The sequence below is a fragment of the Saimiri boliviensis genome, chromosome 4, assembly GCF_048565385.1.
Source record: "Saimiri boliviensis isolate mSaiBol1 chromosome 4, mSaiBol1.pri, whole genome shotgun sequence".
Taxonomy (NCBI): Eukaryota; Metazoa; Chordata; class Mammalia; order Primates; family Cebidae; genus Saimiri; species Saimiri boliviensis.
Window position 1 is genome coordinate 117,270,338 of NC_133452.1, and position 24,623 is coordinate 117,294,960.

General features: G+C 40.0%; 1 long non-coding RNA gene across 1 annotated transcript; it reads right to left on the bottom strand.

Annotated features, from left to right (window-relative positions):
* On the bottom strand, positions 1 to 24,538 carry LOC141584159 (uncharacterized). The gene is made up of 4 exons (XR_012517098.1): positions 24,429 to 24,538; positions 7,843 to 7,977; positions 6,661 to 6,711; positions 1 to 776 (listed from the first exon to the last, which is right to left on the bottom strand). It is a non-coding gene; the product is annotated as an uncharacterized LOC141584159 (long non-coding RNA).
* Positions 24,539 to 24,623: the final 85 nt, after the last annotated feature.

Consider the following 24,623-nt stretch of genomic DNA (forward strand, 5'->3'; position numbering starts at 1 on the left):
AAAGAATTTTTTAAACCCTATGTCTTTGGGCTGTTGTAACAAGTACCATAGACTGGGTAGCTTGAAAACAACTAACATTTATTTCTCACAGTTCTGTAGGCTGGGAAGTATTAGATTAAGGTGCCAGTAGATCTGATGTCTGGTGAAGCCCATTCCTCACAGATAGCACCTTCTTGCTGTGTCCTTTCATGGTAGAAGGATTAATGAGCCTCCATGGGCCTCTTGTATAAGGGCACTAATCCTGTATATGAAGGCTCTGCCTTCACGGTCTATTTACATCCCCAAACGTCCCACCTCCTGATACCATCAGCTTAGGGGTTACGATTTCAACATATGAATTTGAAAGGGACATATGCACTAAGACTATAGTACCCTATATGAGTAAAGCTTCAAATATTACTAAAATATGTGAAAGTGGACTTGAAACTTGAGTACATAGAAACATCTTATGTCTATATAATCACAAAAAAGTTTTATTTTCTGGAGTTAACTTTAAGTCAAGTCAATTTTAAAATATCCACTGAAAGGAAAAGCAAGACTACTTAGAGTAATCCTGCAAAAGAAGAGAAGTAGGAATGTATTAGTTTGCTAGAATTGCCATAACAAAATACTACAAATTGGGTGGCTTAAACAAAGGAAATTCATTATCTCACAGTTCTGGTGGGTAAAGATCCAAAATCAGATATCAGCAGGGTTAGGTTCTTTCTGAAGGATGTTCCAGGCCTCTGTCCTTTGCTTGTAGATAGCCATTTTCTCTCTCTGTTTCTTTTTATTTCCTAGCAAATGATAAAGACAGTGTTTCACTCTTTCGCCCAGGCTGGAGTGCAGTGGTGCCATCTCGACTCACTGCAACTTTCTCCCCCTGGGTTCGAGCAATTCTCCTGCCTCAGCCTCCCAAGTGGCTAGGATTACAGGCATCTGCCACCATGCCTGGCTAATTTTTGTATTTTTAGTAGAAACAGGGTTTCGCCATGTTGGACAGGCTGGTCTTTAACTCCTGACCTCAAGTGATCCCTCCACCTCAGCTTCCCACAGAGCTAGGATTACAGGCATACACCACCACGCCTGGCCCTCCCTATGTTTCTTTACATTGTCTTCCTTCTATGTAGTCTCCGTTTCCAAATTCCAGTTTTGTAAGGAAACCAGTTAAACTGGATTAGAGTCCATGCTATTGACTTCATTTTATATGATTCCACTCTAAAGAGACTATCTCCAAATGAGGTCACTTTTCTGATGTAGTGAGGATTAAGATTTCAACTTACATGTTTTGGGGAGATGTAATTCAACCCATAACAAGGGAAAACCAGCATTTCTAAATAATACAATATCCCATAAAACCAGTGAGATACTGGCTGGTATGAATAGATAGACCTATGCAAAGAAAAGTAAGTACAGAAATAGACTGAAACACATAAGAAAATTTGCTTATAATACAAATTCAAACCCACATCAATAATTAAGAGTCCATGGTAAAAGACTATGCTATTATGAGGTAGTAAGTGCTTTTATTTTAGCAAAAACAGGTTGTCCACAAGACAGAACTGTAGATTATAGTATATCACGGATCTATGATGTATTATTAAGGTAAACCAAGATATTTGGTGTGGAGCACTAACCTTTGGAGATTATAATCACAGAGACAAATATCATCATGCCATGCTCTGAAGTGGAATAATGGGATAGATAGGCATAGCTCCTAACAAAAGGCAATGACTAAAATGCCTTGGAATTTGGAATTTGGAGACTTCCAATCTGTTCTTTATGGCGACTGGACAAAGAAGGGAAGTCAGGCAAGTGTGCCTGGGAGGCAGCATATGCTTCTGAGAATGTTGTTTAAGTGTCAGCTGAGGCACCCCCAGAAAAGGCAAACAGAGCAGATGGGCATTTAGCAATCAAGGAGGGAGCACTGGGAAATGGGCAGCAAGGCTGCTGGCGTGCCTGGGCCCAGGACATGTGGGAGTGACAAGCTGGATAACACACCAAAGCAAGAAAGATAACATTCCCTGTTACAAACAAGTTCAGACTGAAAAGAGTAAAGCAGAAGAGATTGTAAGGAGAAAGAAAAAATCAAATAAATGCATAAAGAGGTAAAAATTGTTCAAAGAAATACACCTAACCTGCTCCACAACACTGGGGTACACTGTAGTTGTGTCTCTTTCAATGTTAAAATGAATTATTAAATCTCCAATGTGTCTATTATAAAGAATTTTAGTATCACCCTCTTGAGGCATTCCTCATCCACCCCACACATCAGCCGTTGAATAACTCTCAAGGACATCTCATTCTGAAAGCCTGAATATGCTTCTAGCCACAGAGAGCCAGGGCCAGAGAGTGAGTACAGTACACAATTTCATTGCTTACTGTTATTACTCACAGTTGTTGTGAGAGACTGGTTTGGTGGAGTCTTGCTCATTGCAGCAGGGTAGCTCTTGTTGGTTCAGGGCCATGTACAAAGTCATAATGGTGCCCCACATTGGGAGGCAAGGTGGTCTTTCTTTTAAATTAACTTTCCCTTGCTCAGTTCTTATTCTCTAAAGCCTAACCACTGTGGCAGGGTCAGGAGACACCTTCCAGGTCAAGTCAGAATAAATCCTCACATAAAACTTGAGGACCAACTTAGGCACGTTTGTATAGGGAGCTAATTTTCCCCAAATGACTTAATGTAAAAGGTTTCTTGCTCTTCTTTGAGCTGTGAGGCCATTAATTAAAACCACTATGATGGTTCACATAGCTGAATTTCTGAAATTTGTATCTCAGGGAATAAGGTTTGGGGATTTATTCACTTTTTCTCCCAGAAGGCTTTGGATTCTCCTCTCTGGTAACCACCTATGGTGTACCAAGATGTTTGGTAAAGAGTTAAGGGGTAAAGGTGAGGCTGAAAAGAGTGTGGGTAGCATTGATCCAAAATAAAAGGTTTTCTTGCACCTTTCCCATGCCCACAACCAGTGAGTCTATTTTCCCTGCTTTTATGTAAGTGAGAGAGGCCCTGAATAATTCTTCGTAGATAAAAATAGCTATTTGAGAGAAACTTTCTGTCTTGCATTTCTGAGTTAGCTGAAGGAGCACTTATTAAATATGTGCTCCTTATTAAAATATGTGTGTGTGTATGTGTGTCATATATTTGCTATACTAAGCATCCTATTTTATGCAAATGAAGCACTGTAAATAGGAATGATTAAAGACTAGTGCATCTGTTTGTAGTTTCTTAGAGTGGCTGTTTCATTCATTCATTAGGCAAAAAGTTATGGATAATTTCCTGTGTCTCAACACTAAGGATGTGGGTAACATGCATAACCCCAGGCCTAGAAGCTGAAGTGGAAGAAATCGATAAGTTAAATGGACCATTTTAACACAACACAGTAAATTCATATGCTACCTAATGAGAACAGTGTTGTACAATTATTTAAAAGGTTGTATGAATTAAGTCTCTTTTGTTGTTGCAAAGACAGAAGTTCCTTAAGAATATCTTAACTCATGTGGAGCTTATTACAAAGCTCCATGTGGAAAGGAGAAAAACAGAAATTGTGCTAATTCATCTTGGCCTCCTGGGAATCGGGACATTTCCCCAAACCAGGCCCCACAAAATAAATAGAATCTTCTCCTGTAGGGCTGAGTTTCATGGACTTCAATGCTACCCGCGCTCTTTTCAGCCTCGCCTTTAGAAAGTCATTCAGGAGCCAATTAATTCTATCAGTTCTTCCACTAAGTATACTTTTCATCCTTTTTCATATTTGCTACGTTGATTAAATTTCTCACAACTTCTGCCTCATTAGTTCTATTGCCAGATATTTGCTATTATCTTCTTTCTGTACATCTTTCTTCTCCTTCTCTATTTACTAACTGGCCAACTACTTTTCTCTCTCTTTTTTCAAAATTTAGAACTTTATGAATTTGCATTCAGTTTTTCTTCACTGTCATTTTGGACAAAACTCCTGGGCCTGCCCCCCTCGTTTCCTACTTTGCAGTCTATAGACTGGTTATGCTCCTCTTCCCCAATTTTATCATCTGGGCAAGAAACCAGAATCATACCAGACTTAAGATGGCCACTAATGTGTTCCACTATTCCCTGCAACAAAGGGTTATGAGCAGGGTTCAAAGGGGATGCGGACACGGGAGGCAGATGGCCACTATGTCTGCCCAAAACAAAGATGAATGTCAGTATTTATAATGGTTTATGCTCATAGCAACATTCAAATTACCAATCACAAAATTCTGTTTGCAATATAATACCTATGTGTATAGAGATTGTCAAGATAAGTTATAATGTGATGCCCAGACACCTTTAGGCTTCTATCTTGTAGATTACAAACCCTTAACTTTCTGAAGCACAGATGAATTGTTTCATGTGAGTGGCTTTGTGTGAGCCCTAGTGTTATAATTTTTGGTTATTCAATTATTTTCTTCTAGTGTCTTGTTTTTTTTTCTTTTTTTAAGATAGTCTCACTCTGTCACCCAGGCTGGAGCACAGTGGTGTAATCTTGGCTCACTACAACCTCTGCCTCCCGAGCTCAAGTGATTCTCTGCCTCAGCCTCCCGAGTAGCTGAGATTACAGGTGCCCACCACTACACCCAGCTAATTTTTGTATTTTTAGTAGAGATGGGGTTTCACCATCTTGGCAAGGCTAGTCTTTTTTTTTTTTTTTTTTTGAGACAGAGTGTCGCTCTTGTTACCCAGGCTGGAGTGCAATGGCACGATCTCGGCTCACCGCAACCTCCGCCTCCTGGGTTCAGGCAATTCTCCTGCCTTAGCCTCCTGAGTAGCTGGGACTACAGGCACGCGCCACCATGCCCAGCTAATTTTTTGTATTTTTAGTAGAGACGGGGTTTCACCACGTTGACCAGGATGGTCTCGATCTCTCGACCTCGTGATCCACCCGCCTCGGCCTCCCAAAGTGCTGGGATTACAGGCTTGAGCCACCACGCCCGGCAAGTTTTTTCCAGCTAATTTTTTGTATTTTTAGTAGAGACGGGGTTTCACCATGTTGACCAGGATGGTCTCGATCTCTCGACCTCGTGATCCACCCGCCTCGGCCTCCCAAAGTGCTGGGATTACAAGCTTGAGCCACCGCGCCCGGCCGCAAGGCTAGTCTTGATCTCCTGACCTCATGATTCACCCACTTCGGCCTCCCAAAGTGCTGGGATTACAGGTGTGAGCCACCGTGCCTGGTCTAGTGTCTGATTTTATATGTATACAACACATTAAAAATATGTAAATAATTGTTTTGGGAGCCTAAAAAATATTTTAGCATAACAATTACAATAGCCTAAATCAACAGTAATAACTTTAGTGCTAAAATTACACAAAGCATTTTATATTTATCTTATTTAGTAAAGTAAAATAATAATAATTGAGAGTTCTCTAAATCAATTTTTTATTCTGTCATTTTTATTTTCACAAAAATTTTACAAAATTAATACGAGTATATATTAAATTATTTGGTTCATTTGAAGTACCTGATAACTGAGTACTATCTTGCAGTTTATATTTTCTGTCCCTCTTGCACTTAGTAAGGGTCAGGTAACAACCAAAATGAATGTGTGAAAGTGGTTTCTCATTTTTTGGAACAAAAAAATTTCATGGTAGAATTGATGGATCCTGTGATTACATGATAATACAGGGTTACTAACCTCACAAGACTCTCTATAGTCAATGCTATACAGTATTCACATTGTGAAAAAATGATTTTAAGAATCCTATAATGTACACCCCATTTTGTAATTAATATTTCATTAGCAGAAAGTATGCAATGTCAAATAGTTCGATTTCCAGTTCCAGCAATAATTAGATTGCATACCCATTTAATACATATTACAATAGTGTCAGTACTCATGTTATCTCCAAGAAAAAACAGACATTTAAACAATTATCAAGTGACTCCACAATAAAACTGGCACTCCAGGATTGCTCCTGGCAGAGACTTAGTTAAGCAGAAGTCCTGAGTGTACTTAATTTGCAAACAAAGACTTGAAGCTGTTAATACCATTTTGTACCACAACTTATGGGAACAGTCATTTCCTACATTTACATTATTGAAATCAAAATCCCAAAACAGATTAATTATAAAACCAGACATGAGTCTGCATCTTTCTACAATTAAATACAGGACTGGATGATTTTTTTTTTTTTTCAGCCAAACGGCATTATGCATCACATTAAAATAATGTTATTAACATGATTTTATTTTCTTTTTAAGTTTCACTTGAATTTTATTTGTTTTAAAGTTGTATAGGGCCTATAAAATTAAGGCATGCATCCACTGTTTCACATTTTTACTTGTTTAAATAGCATCACGAAAATAATTTAAGTTGTCATTAGATTGCCCCTAAAATGTTTTCCTATTTAAAAGAAATTCATTCATGCATTACTCAAGTTTGAGAAACAATGACTAATTGTGGAAGAGATGGAGGATTTTATTTACGTTTAATTCCAAAACACAGAGCTACTTCTTAAAAAGAAAGCAGTTATTAAAGGAAAAGAAGACACAGATACTTAGCAAGAGATTTGCGAGCAAGAGAGGTGTATGTAAGAACGCAACAGGGAGACGGGAGTGGTGATGGGGCACTGTTGGCAGGAGGTGGTGCTTAGACACAGCCTGTCTGGCTGTCAGAAAAGTTTTCTGGGAAGGAGCCAGAGAGACGGCAGCGAGATTTTTTTCTTACCTGCAAGGTAGATCGCGGAGACTGAAACTTTTGACTTTGTGGGAGCTCCTCCTCAAGAAAAAGAGTAGAAAAGTATGAATACAAAGTTAGACTTAAAAGTAAATTTTAATTGAGAATGAGAAAAACAGACTAGAAAATTTTAAGAGATGCCAAATACTAGAGGCAGCACAAAATCTAGAAAATAGCCTTGGTTTTGCCTCTACACTTTCAAAAATAGTGTCTTGTCCACTACCCACAAACTTCTTGGTTTGAGACACATTCCTATCATAATATGCAAATCTCTGGTCTTGTCTTTGTGTCATAGTACACATCAAATTGTAATCATAGGCAATAAGAATATTCCTGGAAGCCACTGCTACACGTGGATGCCTAACAATAAATATGAGAGTAACTATGAACCATATAAACACATTCCACTCAACCTAAACTAAATACATCCCTAACACTGCTTAACCTGGGCTGAAGCCTCAGAATGCTTGCAGCTGTCAGGCCTCCATGTGCAAGCCTGGACACAGAAAGTCTGAAGTTCTCCCTGACTCGGCTGATCGCAGCCCTGCCATCCCTACCCACTTCTTCCCCCACCCCTGCCCCTTCTCCCCAACCCTCTCCCCTCACCCCTCTCCCCCAACCTCGCCCCGCCCTCCTTCCTCCTCCTGCCTTTGTCTTTATTCTAGATCGCCCAGAGAAGCTTCCCCCAGGCATTAAGCTTCTCTCCTAACCCTGCATCTTAACTGTTATTATAACATGAAAACTCCTCCCCCTGCCATCTTAACTGTTCTTGCTCTGTGAATATCCCCCCCGCCCCACCCTACCATCTTAACTACTCTTACACCTTACCACACCCTCCACTGTAACTGAACTTAGAGTAATGCTACTCCTTGCCCCTACCCCCACCATTGTAACTAATCTTACTCTATAACACTACTGCCCCCTCCCCAAACCTATAAAACCAACTACTATCCCACCACCCTTCGCTGACACCCTTTTCAACCTCAACCCACCCGCACCCAGGTGAAAATACAGCCAGGTTGCTCACACAAAGCCTGTTTGGGAGATCTCTTCATTCAAAACACAAGTTTTAACAGCAGCCACTCCCATGATACTCATCTGAGGCAAAATGTGAAAGTGAAAATGAAAAGAGACAGTGGTCGCCACAGAATGAAGTGAAAATACATTACTTACAAAAAATTTGCAAAAAAATCACGTAGGTCGATGGGAACACATTGCTTGGACTTTTTTTCCATGTGACTGTGGAAAACACCTGTGCAACTGGGTCATTGATGTTAGAGTTCCATTAGCGTGATGGTAAATCTGCCCCTGCAGACATGTGAGAGAATATGATGAGGTCTAAAGAGAACTTAAAAGTATAATTACCCTAACTGCATTTTGGTAATTTCTCAAGGGCATGAATAAAATTTCCCTTGCTTCTAATTATATTTTTATGCCCAATTGGTGTTTCTTTGAATGTGAGACTGGATTAAAAGAAGCTCCAGAAACATATAAGTTACAAGATTATAACATAATAGTAAACAGGTGATTGATTTGGGTACATGGTTATGGTAAAGACTGAATGGTTTTCAAGAAAGTTGTGAAAACTTGTATTTACACGTCAGGAAAAAAAAATCTGGCCTGAAGAAAGATGAGTTGTAATAATCAGAAATGATGGGCCAACTCACTATCTTTCACGAAGCTCCATCTTCCCTTCAAAATTAAGCATATTCTAGTACTGGTAAAATGCTAATTGGCATACTGACTTAGCTAAGAAAAAGCTCTCTCTCTGTGTGTGTGTGTGTGTGTGTGTGTGTGTGTGTGTGTGTGTGTGAGTCTGCTTAAAAGATATGAAAAGGGAATTTCTTGAGAGTTTTCTGTTGACCAAAATGAGTGACTGAAACATAAGTCTCAGATTATTGACGTTTATTGAGCTAGCTTGAGGGTGCACCTGGTTAAAATGCAAGTCACAGACACATTCTGTGGCTGTATTTTCCAAAGGGATTCTTAGGAAGTTTATTATTTAAATATTTTCCTTTAAGAAAAGGGGCGGGGAGGTAGCAGTGAGACTAATGATTACATACTTGTGAGATTTTAGTTAGAGCCCAATAAATCTAAATTTTACATTAGATAAGGTGAACATGTGAAGAAAAAGGGAATAGAGGAAGCAGGTATCTCAGGCAAGGATAAAAGAACAATTGATCTCATCTTGTCTTTGTTCTGTACCTGGGAAGATAAGCTATCAGAATGGAGTCTTTTGAAAGGTCTGGTTTCTGTTTAGCCCTTAGAGTAGAAAGCCTAATGGTGGTTAGCAAGGGAGGGGTTATAATGAGGCATGTTCAACCATCTATTCTGTCCTGACTGTGAATTCAGCTTCCAAGATTACTCTGGAGTCCCCTTGGCCAAGAGAGAGGTCCATTCAGTCTGCTGAGGGCTTAGAATTTCATTTTTATTTCTCACTATCAAATTTAACTACCAAATCTGCATTCCATTTCAATATGAGAAAAGGCTTCTCTGAGATGACAATCTAGAAAGTATCCATGTGGACATATGTTTATGCATTGATACAAGTAATTTTAAAAGTCAAAATTTGTTATCTTATTGGTTCCAGATTGTTTTTTACTAAGTTTGTATTTATAGAAATAGCATTGGCTTTTCATTTGGTACAATTCTTAAGCCGTCTCGGCAAAAGTTACGTATATGTGATGCTAAAAAAAATGAAATAAATACAGAATTAACATTACTGAAGTTATTCGGTCTATCAATATTTGATAAAGTATATCACAAAGCAAAATCAAATATAACCCCAAATTTAAATAAACAAACCTTTCATTTCAAAATTAAATGGTAATACTACAGACCTATAAAAATTTTAACATTGTTCCTTCTTTTTTTTCAGGGCTAAACCTAACCAGTAGTATTTTTTATAACATTAACTTATTCATATTTTAAAAATTAGAAACATCCTTTTAATAGCAAAGCTGTTTTTTAATATAAAGCTGAAACATTATATACTTAGTTATTCTGCAAATAATTAGAATCTTTTTGAACTATGGATATCACTGGCCATCTTCATTTTGCACAATACAAAATGAATAGTAAACTTAAATTAAAACAAGGATGTTGGGCCTTTTCTTATTTAGAAATATCAGTTTCTCATTAACTACTCTAAAACTGAAATAGCATTGTTTTTTCACTATTGCTAGAACACAAAGTATCTGTGAAAAATGCCCTCTTTGTCTTCACCAGGAGTCCTGTTTTCCTGGGTGCTATTCTATTTAAACAAGTCTTTCCCCTTCTGCTGAGTGTCTTCCATTTGCTCCTCAGATACAGATTCCACCCTTCTCCACTCTGCTCTGTGCCCCAGGAGGCTGATCATTATGTTTGTGACAAATAGGCTCCCTTGCCTTCTGGTTTCCCGTTAAGCACATTCAAAAAGAGTAATAGAGTATTAATCCCCTGGCTCGCTTCTTGGGGGACTGTAGGTTGACTACGGCTACTAGAAAGTTCTTCTCTAAGTGTATAGGTCTTTTCAGATTCCAGTAAATTCTCCTTCCGAGAAAGGGAGTGTCCTTTCAAAGGTGGTAATGGTTTCTTGTTTTGACAACTTTAGGGTTAGTCTCCCTTTTTCCTGCTCACATCTTTGTAAATAATCCAGTCACTGAACTCTTCAGAATCACCTTTTTAGATGCCCTACCCCCGTTCCTTGCTTGAACCCTGACTGATTGACTCCTTTTTTTCTGACTATCTTATTTCTTCAGAGTTGAAGTTGTCAAAAACACATGATCTGATAGACTTAAATTCATGTGTTAAGTGAGACAAAGCAAGAACCCTTCTTAACGAGCTGCTGCCCGCTCCCCTTGATGAGCATGGAAATAAAGAAAATTATTGGATTCCTTTAAGGAAATTTCCAGGCACCTAGTTACTCCTGAGAAGTCATTGAGCAACTTGATAAGCAAGAAGGCAATAGTAGTTCCAAGGGAATTACTTTTGAGATGTTTGGTTTCCTTGTAACCCCTCAATGGGTTCACCTTGCCCACTGCCTTGGCAGAGCCAATTTATCAAGAGAGGGAAAAAGCAATGAAGAAAGAGTAATTCATGCAGAGCCAGCTGTACAGGAGACTGGAGATTTATTATCACTCAAATTAGTCTCCTCAAGCATTCGAGGATCAGAGTTTTTAAAGATAATTTTGTGGGTAGGGGCTTGGGAAGTGGGGAGCACTTATTGGTCATGTTGGAGATGGAAGCATTGGGGGTTGAAGTTAGGTTTTCTTAATGTCTTCCCTTGCTGGGTGTGATGGCAGAACTGGCTGAGCTAGATTACTGGTCTGGGTGGTGTTGGCTGATCCATCCAGTGCAGGGTTTACAAAATATCTCACACACTCATCTCAGGTTTTATAGTAGTGATGTTATCCTCAGCAATTTGGGGAGGTTCAGACTCTTGGAGCCAGAGGCTGCATGCCCCTAAACTATAACTTCTAAACTTGTAGCTAATTTGTTAGTCCTGCAAAGGCAGACTGGTCCCCAGGCAAGAAGGGGGTCTTTTCAGGAAAGGGCTATTATCAGTGTTCCTTCAGAGTCAAACCATGAACTGAATTCCTTCTCAAAATTAGTTTGGCCTATGCCCAGGAATGAATAAGAACAGTTTAAAGATTAGGAGCCAGATGGAGTCAACTTAGGTCTGATTTCTGTCATTGTCATAATTTCCTGAATTATAATTTTGCAAAGGCAGTTTTGCCCTATAGAAACTAAAGAGATCATCATAATATAGGCCCCTGAGTTGTTTCTTAGAAACTGGGACCCCCACCAAATGGATCCACTGACATGTAGACCTCCGATAAGAGGTAATTGAGGACTGAACTCTTGCCACCATTCTTTGCTTTAAATTTCTTCTGAGGGGCCTAGAGAACGTCATGGCCATAGGCCAGGCTTGATATTTCTTTCTTCTGATCCCAAATTATTTTTTCTTTCTTTCTTTTTTTTTTTTTTTTTTGAGACAGAGTCTCTCAGCTCACTGCAACCTCTACTTCCCAGGCTCAAGTTATTCTCCTGCCTCAGCCTCCTAAGTAGCTGGGACTACAGGCACGCACCACCATGCCCAACTAACTTTTCTACTTTTAGTAGAGACGGGGTTTCTCCATGTTGGCCAGGATGGTCGTGATCTCTTGACCTTGTGATCCACCTTTCTTGGCCTCCCAAAGTGCTAGGATAACAGGTGTGAGCCACTGTACCTGGCCCTGATCCCAAATTATTAAACAAAGATTCTCTTCTTTAACCAATTTCAAGTTGAAAAATCTCTGAATTCAGTTATGACCTGGAAGCGCCCTTCCCCACCTGACTCAGCATCCACCTTTATAGGCCAAACCAATGTATCACCTCTATACGTTGATTTATAATTTTGCCTGTAAATTCTGCTTTTCTGAAATTTACCTCTGCCTTTAAAAACCCTTGCTTGCAAGCCGTCTAGAAGGTCAAGTCTTACATCTCAGCTGCCTAATTCTCCTTGCTTGGCACCCTGCTAATAAAGGCCCTCTTTTCTCCCGCTGCAAAGCAACCTCGATGTGAATATTTGGCCTTACTGCACTGAACAATGGGACTCCTGTTTGGTTTAGTAACATAAGAGTGGCCCATGCCTTTTCTATGTTTCCTCGAAATGAGTTCAAATCTGAGTCACTTCTGCAGAAATCACTGTTGACCTTATCCTATTTAACTTTTTCATTATTCCATCCCTTTTAGTCAAGTCTACTGAAAGAATATTTTACATTAATAACCTCTGCTGCCCTAATTCTCCTTCATTCCTCAATCCAGTGCAACCTGTCTGCTTCCTAACCATTCCAAAGGAATTATTCTAGAAAATTTATTAATGACCCCCCACTCATGTTGCCACACTCATTGGGCACTTAATAGTCCTCTCACTGCATGTGGTACTGACAGTTATTCATTAGTTTTAAAAAGTATCTTCTCTTTTTGTTTCTATGCTGTAGTCTGATTATTATTTCTAACCACTTTTTCCCTTATATTCTCTCCTTAAGGTTTGCTGGTTTTTTAGGGTTGTCTATTTAGCTGACTATTATTCTCACTTCTACCAGTTTTTCCTGGGAATTTTCTGCATTTCCATTGCTTCAGCTTTCACTTGAGTACAGATGACAAACATCTCTGTGGCAGGTCCCTTGGCTGAATTTCCTGCCTATACATTCTATGAACTAGAGTTATCTGTGTTCCTCAGGCACCTCAAATCCAAGGCACTAAATCAAATACACTACCTTGTTTTCTTCAATCTAAAGTGACATTGACTGTAAGATGCACCATCATTTTATAAACTATTAAGAAAAAAAAAACACCACTTATAATGGCAAGATCCCATCAATTTAAAGATTCATCCTAACATCAGAGATGTTAAAATGTAAAGGAGAAAATTACATCTTAGAATCTAAGAAATACAGTTTATTTGTCATTCCTCACCCTTAATCTTCTCTTCTTCATATATTCCCTATCTTAATTAGTGGCATCATCATTATCCATATCTCTCAATTCAGAATCCAGAAAGGCATCTCTAATGTTGATTTGGCTTGGCTATAATACTCAACTATTCAAATGCCATGTGTTGCTGTGAAGGTATTTTGTAGATATGATAAATAACTATAATCAGTTGACTAAGTACAGTTGACCCCTGAATAATTTAGGGGTTAGTGATGCTGAATCCCCTTGCAGTTGAAAATCTGCCTCTAACTTTTGGTTCTCAAAAATGTAACTAGTAATACCCTACTGGTGATTGGAAGCCTTACCAATAATATAAATAGTTGATTAACACACATTTTGTATGTTGTATGTTTTATATACTGCATTCTTACAATAATGCAAACTAGAGAAAATAAAATGTTATTACAAAATGATGGTTGGGTGTGGTGGCTCATGCCTATAATCCCAGCACTTTGGGAGGCCGAGGTGGGCAGATAACCTGAGGTCAAGAGTTCTAGACCAGCCTGGCCAACATGGAGAAACCTCATGCAAAATTTAGCCAGGTATGGTGGCAGGTGCCTGTAATCCCAGCTACTCGGGAGGCTGAGGCGGAAGAGTAACTTAAACCCGGGTGGCAGAGGTTGCAGTGAGCCCTAGTTTGTGCCACTGCACTCCAGCCTGGGTGACAGAGTGAGACTCTGTCTCAAAAAAAAAAAAAGAAAAAAAAAAAAAAAAAAATGGTACCAGTAGAGTGGGGCACTGCTGAAAATTTACCCCAAAATATGGAAGCGACTTTAGAACTGGGTAACAGGCAGAGGCTGAAACAGTTTGGAGGGCTCAGAAAAAGAAAGGAAAATGTGGATAAGTTTGGAACTTCCTACAGGCTTGTTGAATGGCTTTGCCCAAAATACTGATAGCAATATGGACAACAAAGTCCAGGGAGAGGTGGTCTCAGATAGAAATGAGGAACTTGGGAACTGGAATAAAGGTGTCTCTTGCTATGTTTTAGCAGAGAGTTGTGGCATTTTTCCTGGTCCTACTGATTTGTGGAACTTTAAATTTGAGAGATATGATTTAGGGTATCTGGTGGAATAAATGTCTAAGCAGCAAAGCATTCAAGAGGTGACTTGAGTGCTTAGGACATTCAGTTTCATAAGGGAAGCAGAGCATAAAAGTTTGGAAAATTTGCAGTACAATAGAAAAGGAAATCCCATTTTCTGAGGAGAAATTTAAGCAGGCTGAAGAAATTTCCATAAATAACTAGAAGCTGAATGTTAATTCCCAAAACAATAAGGAAAATGTCTCCAGGGCATGTCAGAAACCTCAGCCTCTCCCATCACAGGCCAGAGGCATAGGAGGAAAAACTGGTTTTGTAGACTGAGCCCAGGGTCCATGTGCCATGTGCCTTGTAGGGACTTGTCCTGTGTCCCAGTTGCTCCAGCCATGACTAAAAGGGATCAAGGTACAGCTCTGGCAGTGGCTTCAGAGGGTGCAAGGTGCAAGCCTTGGTAGCTTCTAGGTGGTATTGAGCCTACATGTGCACAGAAGTCAAGAATTGAGGTTTGGGAACCTCCACCTAGATTTCAGAAGATATATGGAAATGCTGGCATGTTGAAGCAAAAGTTTGTTGCAGGGGCGGGACAGTCACGGAGAATGTCTGCTAATGCAGTGTGGATGGGAAATGTGGGATCAGAGCCCCAACACAGAGCCCTACTGGGGCACTGCATAGTGGAGCTGTGAGAAGGGTCTACAGTCCTCCAGACCCCAGAATGGTAGATTCACTCGCAACTTGCATTGTGTGCCTGGAAAAGCCACAGACACTCAATGCCAGCCTGTCAAAGCAGCTGGGCAAAAGGCTGTACCCTGCAAAACCACCCGGGCAGAGCTGCCCAAGGCCATGGGGACCCACCTCTTACGTCAGAGTGACCTGCATGTGAGACATGGAGTCAAAGAAGATTATTTTGGAGCTTTCAGACTTGACTGCCCCACTGGATTTTAGACTTCCATGGGGCCTGTAGTCCCTTCATTTTGGCCGATTTCTCCTATTTGGAATGGCTGTATTTACCCAATGCCTGTACCCCCCTGTATCTAGGAGGTAACTAATTTGCTTTTGATTTTTTAGGCTCATAGGCAGAATGAACTTGCCTTGTTTCAGATGAGGTGTTGAACTGTGAACTTTTGAGTTAATGCTGAAATGAGCTAAGACTTTTGGGGACTGTTGGGAAGGCAAGATTGGTTTTGACATGTGAGAACATAAGATTTGAGAAAGACCAGGGAAAGAATGAAATGGTTTGGCTGTGTTCCCACCCAAATCGCAACTGGACTTGTATCTTCCAGAATTCTCACTTGCTGTAGGAGGTACCCAGTGGGAGGTAAGTGAATCATGGTGGCTGGTCTTTCCTGTGCTAGTCTCGTGTTAATGAATAAGTCTCACAAGATCTGATGGATTTAGTAAGGCTTTCCACTTTTGCTTCTTCTTCGTTCTATCTTGCTTCCACCATGTAAGAAGTGCCTTTTGCCCTCTGCCATGATTGTGACACCTCCCAAGCCATGTGGAACTGTAAGTCAAATTAAACTTCCTTTTTCTTCCAGTCTCATATATGTCTTTATCAGTAGCATAAAAACAAACTAATACGATATTTTTAATTTAAAATATTTTTACAAAAAAAAAAAAAAATTAGCTGGGAAAAGGCCGGGCGCGGTGGCTCAAGCCTGTAATCCCAGCACGTTGGGAGGCTGAGGTGGGTGGATCGCGAGGTCAAGAGATCGAGACCATCCTGGTCAACATGGTGAAACCCCATCTCTACTGAAAATACAAAAAAAAAAAAAAAAAAAAAAAATTTAACAACAGGATTTAGGTAACAGTTTACATTCCCTACTTGATATCTTTATTACATTAAAAACAATATAATAAAGATTATACAAAACAATGAAAAATATTACAGAATATATTTGGCAGCAAACGATAATGTAAAGGTAAATGTCTTTAGTCACCATCAATTGTTTAAAAATTTAAAGATCGATTTCAAATTATTTCACTAGGGCTACACCAGGTGTCCCCAAACTACGGCCTGCGGGCCGCATGTGGCCCCCTGAGGCCATTTATCCGGCCCCCCGCCGCACTTCAGGAAGGGGCACCTCTTTCACTGGTGGTCAGTGAGAGGAGCACAGTATGTGGCAGCCCTCCAACGGTCTGAGGGACAGTGAACTGGCCCCCTGCGTAAAAAGTTTGGGGACGCCTGGGCTACACAAATGGTTACTAAGAAATGAGTTACTGTAGCCTAATAAATTCTAATAAGACCAATTGGTTTTATAAAATGTTATGACTATAAGTCATTAGCATACGGAATTAAATACTAAAGGTTACACTTTGAATTCAAATATAAGCTGAAAAACTCTGCCTAGAAATAAAGCAAACAGAATCATGCTTTGAAAAAGTATAGATAATTGAGTCAGGAGAGAAATCCTATTGTTTGAAAAAAGAGCAACTCATGCTACAAAAAAAGAGCATTTTTTTGATAAAACTATTGAGTGTGCTATAGATCGTTTTTAAGTGTCATAAATAAAAAGCAGTTGTTATAATTTCTACTCATATTGTAAACTGACTTTGACATCACCTTATGGTTGAGTTGTATATGCAAATTTATTTTTATACTTTGAAATACACAATAGGTTTAGGAATTGACACAATAAAAAATACTTAGAGGTATTCAATGTGTCTAAATTATGAATAAATCATTTTTTTCATATGCAGAAGAAAAATCTTAAGAAAAAAACGAACATTTCTTATTAGTGTACATGGAAATGTTTGTTTTATTAGGAGAAGAAAAGTTTATAAACAGTAGCCATTGAGAGTTTATAATTATAGAAACATGGAAATGTAAACTTTACAATTCACATCATGATACTGTGTGCAATTTAATTTTATGTTGGTAAATTAGAAAGTTGTCTCTCTGTCTACAAATAAAAAACACCTAGATATTAACATTTCAGTGATATTCTTCCTTGCATTTTTTTCTCTATTCAGTGAAATAAATAAACTAGGTGTTTTTTTTTTTTTGAGACTGAATCTCACCGTTGCCCAGGTTGGAGTGCAGTGGCATGATCTCAGCTCACTACAACGTCTTTCTCTGGATTTAAGAGATTCTTGTACCTCAGCCTCCTGAGTAGGTGGAACTACAGGCATGAGCCACCACGCCTGGCTAATTTTTGTATTAGTAGATACTAGGTTTCACCCTGTTGGCTAGGCTGGTCTTGAACTCCTGACCACAGGTGATCCACCTGCCTCAGCCTCCCAAAGTTCTGGGATTATAGGCATGAGCCAGAAGTAGGTTTTTGAATATACTTTATATGTTGGGTCTCAAAAACAGCCATTTTGATTTTGAATGACAAAATATAGACCATAAATATTTTATTTTTCATAGATTGGCTCTTGTGCAAAACTTCTGACTTCCTACAGGATTATATGTAAATGAGCAACTAGCAGAACCAAATGGGTCTCTCAAACATTTGTTCCCGTGGTCTTATAAACACAAAAACCTATCACAAAAGAAGAAATGTCTTAGGGTTGTGATGGCCAGTTTAGTTAGATGACACTGAAGGATTAGGAGGAAAAAGGAGATCATGTAGTATTGGGAAGAAAAGGCAGGTGTACTCAAACTTCCTCAGCACCACATTAATGTTTACCGTGGATCATTGCTAAATCCTTTTGACAGAAGATCAAGTATAGGCACTACACAGAACACAATAGAAAGCTAAATTCTAAATAAACACATTATGGATCATGACAGACTTGCACAAAGTCACTGGGATCTGAGGCCAGTAATGCTTAACTGTAGCACGACTGAAGGAATTAAAATCCCTAAGGAAGGAATTTGTCAATCAGAAGGAGGATTATTGGTTAGCAGTGAAAGCACAGAAAAAATGACAGTTGGAAAGAGAAATTTTAAGGCTTTCCAAGAGTTTTACTTGGACCTGGATAGTTCAATGTTTGCAGGTAATAAATTTTAAAAATTGGGTCTATAATAATCAGCTATGTTTTAAAAACATCAACATGTTAACATCCAATGGTACAACACACAGTTATTTAGATGCATAGCTAAACTGTGGTCTAAATACATTAAAAAATTTCAAATTACAAATTGTATCCACTAGTTTAGTCCTCATTATGCAGTTAGCTTGACTCCACTTTCAGAAGCTAAGTTGTGAAGTTATTTCTACGGGTCTCTTAGATTTTAGACCCTGAAGTAGGCTTAAGTCATCCACCCTTCTAAACTACAGTTCAAGCCCTAGTTAAGTCTATGTCCTCTTTCTTGGTTTTGAGAAGAGAACAGTTTCTTTCCTGATTCTTTTTATCTCATTTCTTTTTTTTCTTTTTCTTTCTTTTTTTTTTTTTTTCTTTTGAGATGGAGTCTTGCTCTGTCACCGGGCTGGAGGGCAGTGGCATGATCTTGGCCCACTGCAACCTCCACCTCTCAGGTTCAAGAGATTTTCCTGCTTCAGTCCCCCAAGTACCTGGGACTATAGGTGTGTGACACCACATCTGGCTAATTTTTTGTATTTTTAGTAGAAACAGGGTTTCACCGTGTTAGCCAGGATGGTCTCCATCTCCTGACTTCAGGTGATCCGCCTGCCTCAGCCTCCCATAGTGCTGGGATTACAGGTATGAGCCACCGCACTCAGCATTCTTTTATGTCTTACTGAAATAAATTTTTCCTCCAGGCTGTTCTTCTTTTCTGTTAATACTTTCTGTATTCTTTTTGTTCTTTTCACCAATTCCTACATAAGATTATTTTTTTATAAATTTTGTCTCCCAGTTTATGCCACTTGATCATAATTCTATCCTTGGTTCTCTAAAAGCACCTCATAAAGGGAATGAGACAGCACTCTTATACCTCCCGGTCCTCAAACCCACTGCCAATCCACCAGTTCCAGGAGGGGTACTCACTGAATGCCATGGAGGGTAAAGATTAGAAGAGGATTGTCCTTACTTCATGAACTATTTTCTTAATAGTTTTGGCATCTATGTTCATGGTACTCTTATTGTTTTGGTTCTATCTTTGTCTGGTTTAGTCTTGAAAATGACCTTTCTGTAGGTTGTCATTGCCTGGTCTGGTTCCCCACCTTGGGGCCGCTCCCATATATGCCTCCCTCAGCAGAGGATGTTGCATCTCTCAGTATCTCTCCACAGGAATAAGCACACAAATAGGGTGACTTTCAGGGGCAATCCACCAAAGCATTCAGTGAGTTCAATGGGCATGTGTCTGTGTGTGTGTGTGTGTGTGTGTGTGTGTGTGTGTGTGTGTGTGTCTGTGCATGTTTCAAGGAATATGAGGAGGGGCTAGTCCATACCCTTTCTGCACCAAGATACTGGGAATTTCTATGTGCAAGCCATCCGCAGCAGTTACAAGAGGCAGAGCCTCTTCCAAAATTCAGGTCACACCCTCCTTTCAACTTTATGGGTAATTCTTTTCTGTGTCTTCCCTCAGCTGGCTCTAGAGGAGGGGAACCATTCAATAGTTGAGGGATGGAGGAATGAGGGCAGAAATAGTTGCTCTTTCATAAACTTTGCTTTTCTTCACAGGCCATTAGCTCTCTTAATATAGCCAAGGGAGTTTAGGTTTTGATAGAAGTTTTTCTGGAATGTTCTATGGCAGACATACCTGACAGCAATAACTTAACTTGAGCATACTCTGAGAAAGATTCTATGGTCTGAGAATGTGTGCTCACAGTTCCAAGCTACGGAGTCCAGAAGTGGCCAACCCAAAGATTTATTCCTTATCCATGAGGAATATCTGAACTTCTGGCCCATTGTGTGAACACAGGCCATATAGGGGATTAAAGCCTTTTGTTTTGGGTTAAATGAAGGTTGCCAGGTTGTTGTTGAGGGGAGAGTGCTAAGTGAAAATGCTGTATCAACTGCATGCTTTTCACAAATGGTAGTGTTTCTTCTCTATGTTCTCCTTATATGTAAGTTCCTCAATTCAATAACCCCTATGTCTTCCTGGCTCTAGGTCTCTTCTTCAGCCTCTTGAACATAGTGCCACTCCTACTGAAGTCAATAGGGGTCTGGCATGACAGATACCTTCTCTTAATAAACCTCTTGGGGTTGACTAGTTTTTTACGACCATTTCTTTGAACTTAAAATGGAACAGAGTCCCCAGAAATTCTGGTATGTTTCCATGAGTTGCTGGGTGAGGGATTAAGTAAGTACATTCTACAGTAACCACAGGTGAACAGGAAAGGGCTATTAGTTTTCTACATTCTCACTGAACACATCAGAATGTGCATATAAAAAGCCCCAGAAGCTCTTAAAAAGAAGTATTTTAGGGTAGGAAAGATTGTGAAAATTTGTAAGAACCATTTTTATTTCTAAATTATTCATAGTTGAAATATTTGTAAATAAGCATGTATTCCCTTTGTAATTACACAAAACAAAGAAAAGTATTATTTTTTAAAAAAATTCTGGTCTGATTCAGAGGCTTTTTAGATTAAAAAACATCATTCAAGAGAATGTGTTCAGTTCTTGTTGGGCTGATCTATATGTTAAATGACTAGACTTAAGAATAAAGACAAGGTTGATAAGCATGCCGCTACCTACCCAAAATGACTTTTTCTTCTCCCTCTACTCATTTTGCTGATGCAAATTACTATTCCCTTGTAACTAGTAGCTCCTATCAGCAACACAGAAATACAAGGCTTTCTGACCTAAAAGTCAAGCAACTGCCCAATACAACTTTGGTAGTCAGAGGCAACCAGTTTATTAAATGGACTTAATTCAATAAAGGGCACATCAAATGTTAAAAATATTTAGTCCAGATTCAGTAAAAGCTCCAATTTCACATATAATTTAAAGGAGTGGGGAAGATTTTTTTAATCATAATAATTTATTTGACCCAATATATCCAAAATATTATCATTTTAATATGTGATCAATATATAATTGTTTATGAAGTATATCTTTTGGTACTAAATCTTGGCAACTCTGTCTATGTTTTAAGTTTTCAGCATATGTCAGTTCAGAGCAGCCTATTCCATGTGCTCAGTAGTCCCATGTGGCCAGCAGCCGCCACACTTAAGTGCAGCTGTGAGGGCTCTGACTCCCTTGAGCTAAGGAAGGTGAAGGGCCTGAAACACTCTTTTCTGCCAGAAGTGAGGGAACAGCCTCTGCCTCCCAAAATCTCTCCTCAGGCCCAAGGGTAAGAGATTTTGCCCCTAGAAAGTGGGGGCTGCAAGAAGAAAGTGTCCATAGGTACCACTGCTGCACACCTGATGCCCATCTACCATCCAGAGATCAGACAGTAAACAAAGGATAATAAGGGCCTTCTAAAAGGAAACTCAGTGTCTTCAGATCTGTCTACAGCCTTGACCTCCAAAGTGTACATATGGAGGAAATAGATTAAAGGTGAAATTCTCACCTTGCTATTTGCTATTTGGCCTTGGCTCCAATGGTCAGGCCGTGGCTGTTTCCTCCTGTGGTGTGGAAGACTATGTAATTTAAGCACCAATCACATGCACACATCTACATGCATTTCTGTATAACTCACCACTACCTTACAAGAGATCCAACTTTAAGTAAGGGGAAATAAAATCTCCACCTGTAGGGTGCCTTCTATTTGCAGGTAACTAGTAATCAACCTGTTATTGAATCCTGCCATCCCATTCACACTGGGTATATACATTAGTTAACTATTGCATAACAAACCATGCAAGACTTATTCGCTCATGATGGAGCTGCTCAGCCATTTGGGCACGGCTCAGCCGGGACATTCTCCTGGGCTCAGGTGGGTTCCCTCAGGCATATGTGGTTAGCTGCTGGTTGACTAGGCAGCTCTGGTTCTGGGCTTGGGTTGGCTGTCAACTGGAGCACTTTGGCTCTCCTCCCATGGTATCTCATCCTCCAGCAGGCTAACAAGAGCTTGCAGTCATGGAGATGGCAGGGTTTGCCAGTAATGGGACATTTCAGGAAATTTTGACTTTCCTCAAAATTCTTAGGGGAGTATTTTTCCTTTCAGCTCCAGCACCCTTTCACTGTGTCCTGATTCTGGGATCTCTTTCTCACCTCCAGGTGGGCAAAAGACCTGGATTCCATCCCCAGAGAAAACGGAGGCCTCAGGGCTTCCATGGAGGAGGGCCAGATTTTTATATTTACTTGTCTGCATTCTAATTTTGAATTCTCCCTTATATGCATAATTTAAAAGGGATTCAATAATTTACTCTATAACTCTTAGACCACTCAGCCAAATAAAATTTCTACAAATTTCTGCAAGAGAAGGTTCATGAACAGATTTATTTAATGAGAACTGTTGCTGATCTGTGGAATTCCATCCTTAACTCCAAAGAGTGGTGTGTTTGTGGGTGGAGTGGAGGAGTGGGTGGGTTGTAGTGGGGTGTTACCTTCTAACCTTTAGCCTAGTAAGTGAGGCCTCAAGGGAGCTACTTGGAGAATTTGAAATATGGCCCCTGAAATTGAGAGACACAGAGGGCTAGTGTCTGACCCAGTAGAGAGCACTACAGTGAACTGTGGAGTCAGGGGCTGACTTTCTTGGGTATAATCAAGAAGGGCTGATTCCTTTGATTGTAAAACTAGTAGAATGGAGCTACATTGGGATTGGCCTGTGTTCCCAAAGTTGTTAGTGCAGGATATGTATCATCATTCCTACAGAGAGGATTTAGACTATTTGAAGAAAGGGAAAGGACTGGCTTGGAGTTTTCTTAGACCTCTCCTCCAATTTAAGTGAGCTTCCAGAAGAAGGTCACAAGACCTCAGCAGGAAAAGGCATAATTAAGCGTACCTCAGTATGCTCTAGGACTTATGGAGGAGATATAAGTGACTACCTGTTAGAGGCCCAAGTCCCCGAAAGTTTGTGTCTTTCCACAGACTTTTTTATTGATGCTATTTCAATTGTAAAAGCCATGAGCTGTATGAATGTCCGAAGGAGGTAATTTTCCTTAGTACTACCCATTCATTTGGTAGTCAGAGCCAAGGACACAAAGCTCTAGCCACTCCACAAGTCAGTCAATATTGCAAACCATATATAGCAGTATACTTAATCAACACATAAATATTATAGGCTAAAGATTCCAAACCAAAATAACATTTAACGTCAAGAGAAGGGTTAGGAAAATGGGGTTAATGAACCAATCTAAGGAGAGCAACATGGACAAGGAGAGTGTCCTGGGCTGATCAGGACGGATATCAACACTTTGCAAGGAAGAGTTTTTGATTTGAGCAGAGCCTTTGGTGGCAGATGCTGGATGCTGATCATGAGTGACAGCAAGACAGTGTTTGTTAAGATGACTATCTCGAGCTGGTGAAGTTCTACTCTTTTTATAGCCTCAGAGTCCTCTGGTGATGGCTGAAAGTAAAGATTGTGCCTGGTTATGTCCTTATCTGGTTGGGTGGAGTCTCTATTGATTAGGTGAACATTTGGTCCCTTTTGGCACGATTCCTTTTGAAATATAAATGGAGTCTTTTTCTGCGATGCAGTTATTTATGTCAAGGGTGCTCTATACAACCTGTAATAGAGCTATCAACCTGGAAGCGATATCTCTACTCACTTTAAGGAAACTATGACAGAAGTCCCCAGGGATATGAATTATTGAGGGAGAAAGAGTGAAATCCAAACATTTGCAGGTATAGAGGGCTTAAAGCCAGCTTATGATGGTATCAGTTCCAATTAAAACTGTATTCTCCCCTGTTCTCTTCTTCCCTTCTTATTCTGCCTGGGCAGGAAGGACCATCCTACTTTTTCTCTACAGCAGGCTGCTAGCCGGAAGTAGATTCTAGGTAGACGATAACTCAGCAACACATACTAAATTGGAAAAAGATGATGGTGTTCGTTCTCACAAGTAGTATCTTGACTACATTGCAAGCGATGTTTAAATGAGTGGTGAAACATGCAAAGCTATGTTTAAATGAGTGGTGAAACATGCACCCACACTCCCGGTGGACTCAGGTTAAGCCATCCCAGGAATTTCCTCCTTCGCTTCACTTCGGGCCTATGGCAGTGTGTTTTGTTTGCTGATGCATACACCTTTACGTAAAAGCTATCGTAGACATTCACAGGCAAGCATACATCTAAATAGAAAGGCTATAACATCATGTGGTAAGTTGTGTCCAGCCAACCAATTATCCCAGCTGGGCACCAGTGCCAGTAAATTAAAGTCATTTGGGCGGCTAGTCAACTTTTATGCAGAGTCAGCCATTCTTGCAACCTGGTGAGGAGTTCTGCTAATTACATTCCACCTACACAAGGGCCAAACTTCGTTTTGGTGAAGAAGTACCTCTGAAATTGACTTGGATCTCTAGGGCCACCTACCCCATCCGTTGTGGACTTCCTTTGCTTTTCCAGTCTATCAGATTAGGCTGGGTCAAGTATTCCAGTAAGATTGCGCTGCTGTGATCCAACACCCTGCTCTGCCTGCCTCCCACATCTCTGCCAGCCCGGACAGCTTGATGACGTCACTGCGTTCGGACGCGCCCCGCCCCTTGAGCAGTCCTCGCTGCCCCGCGC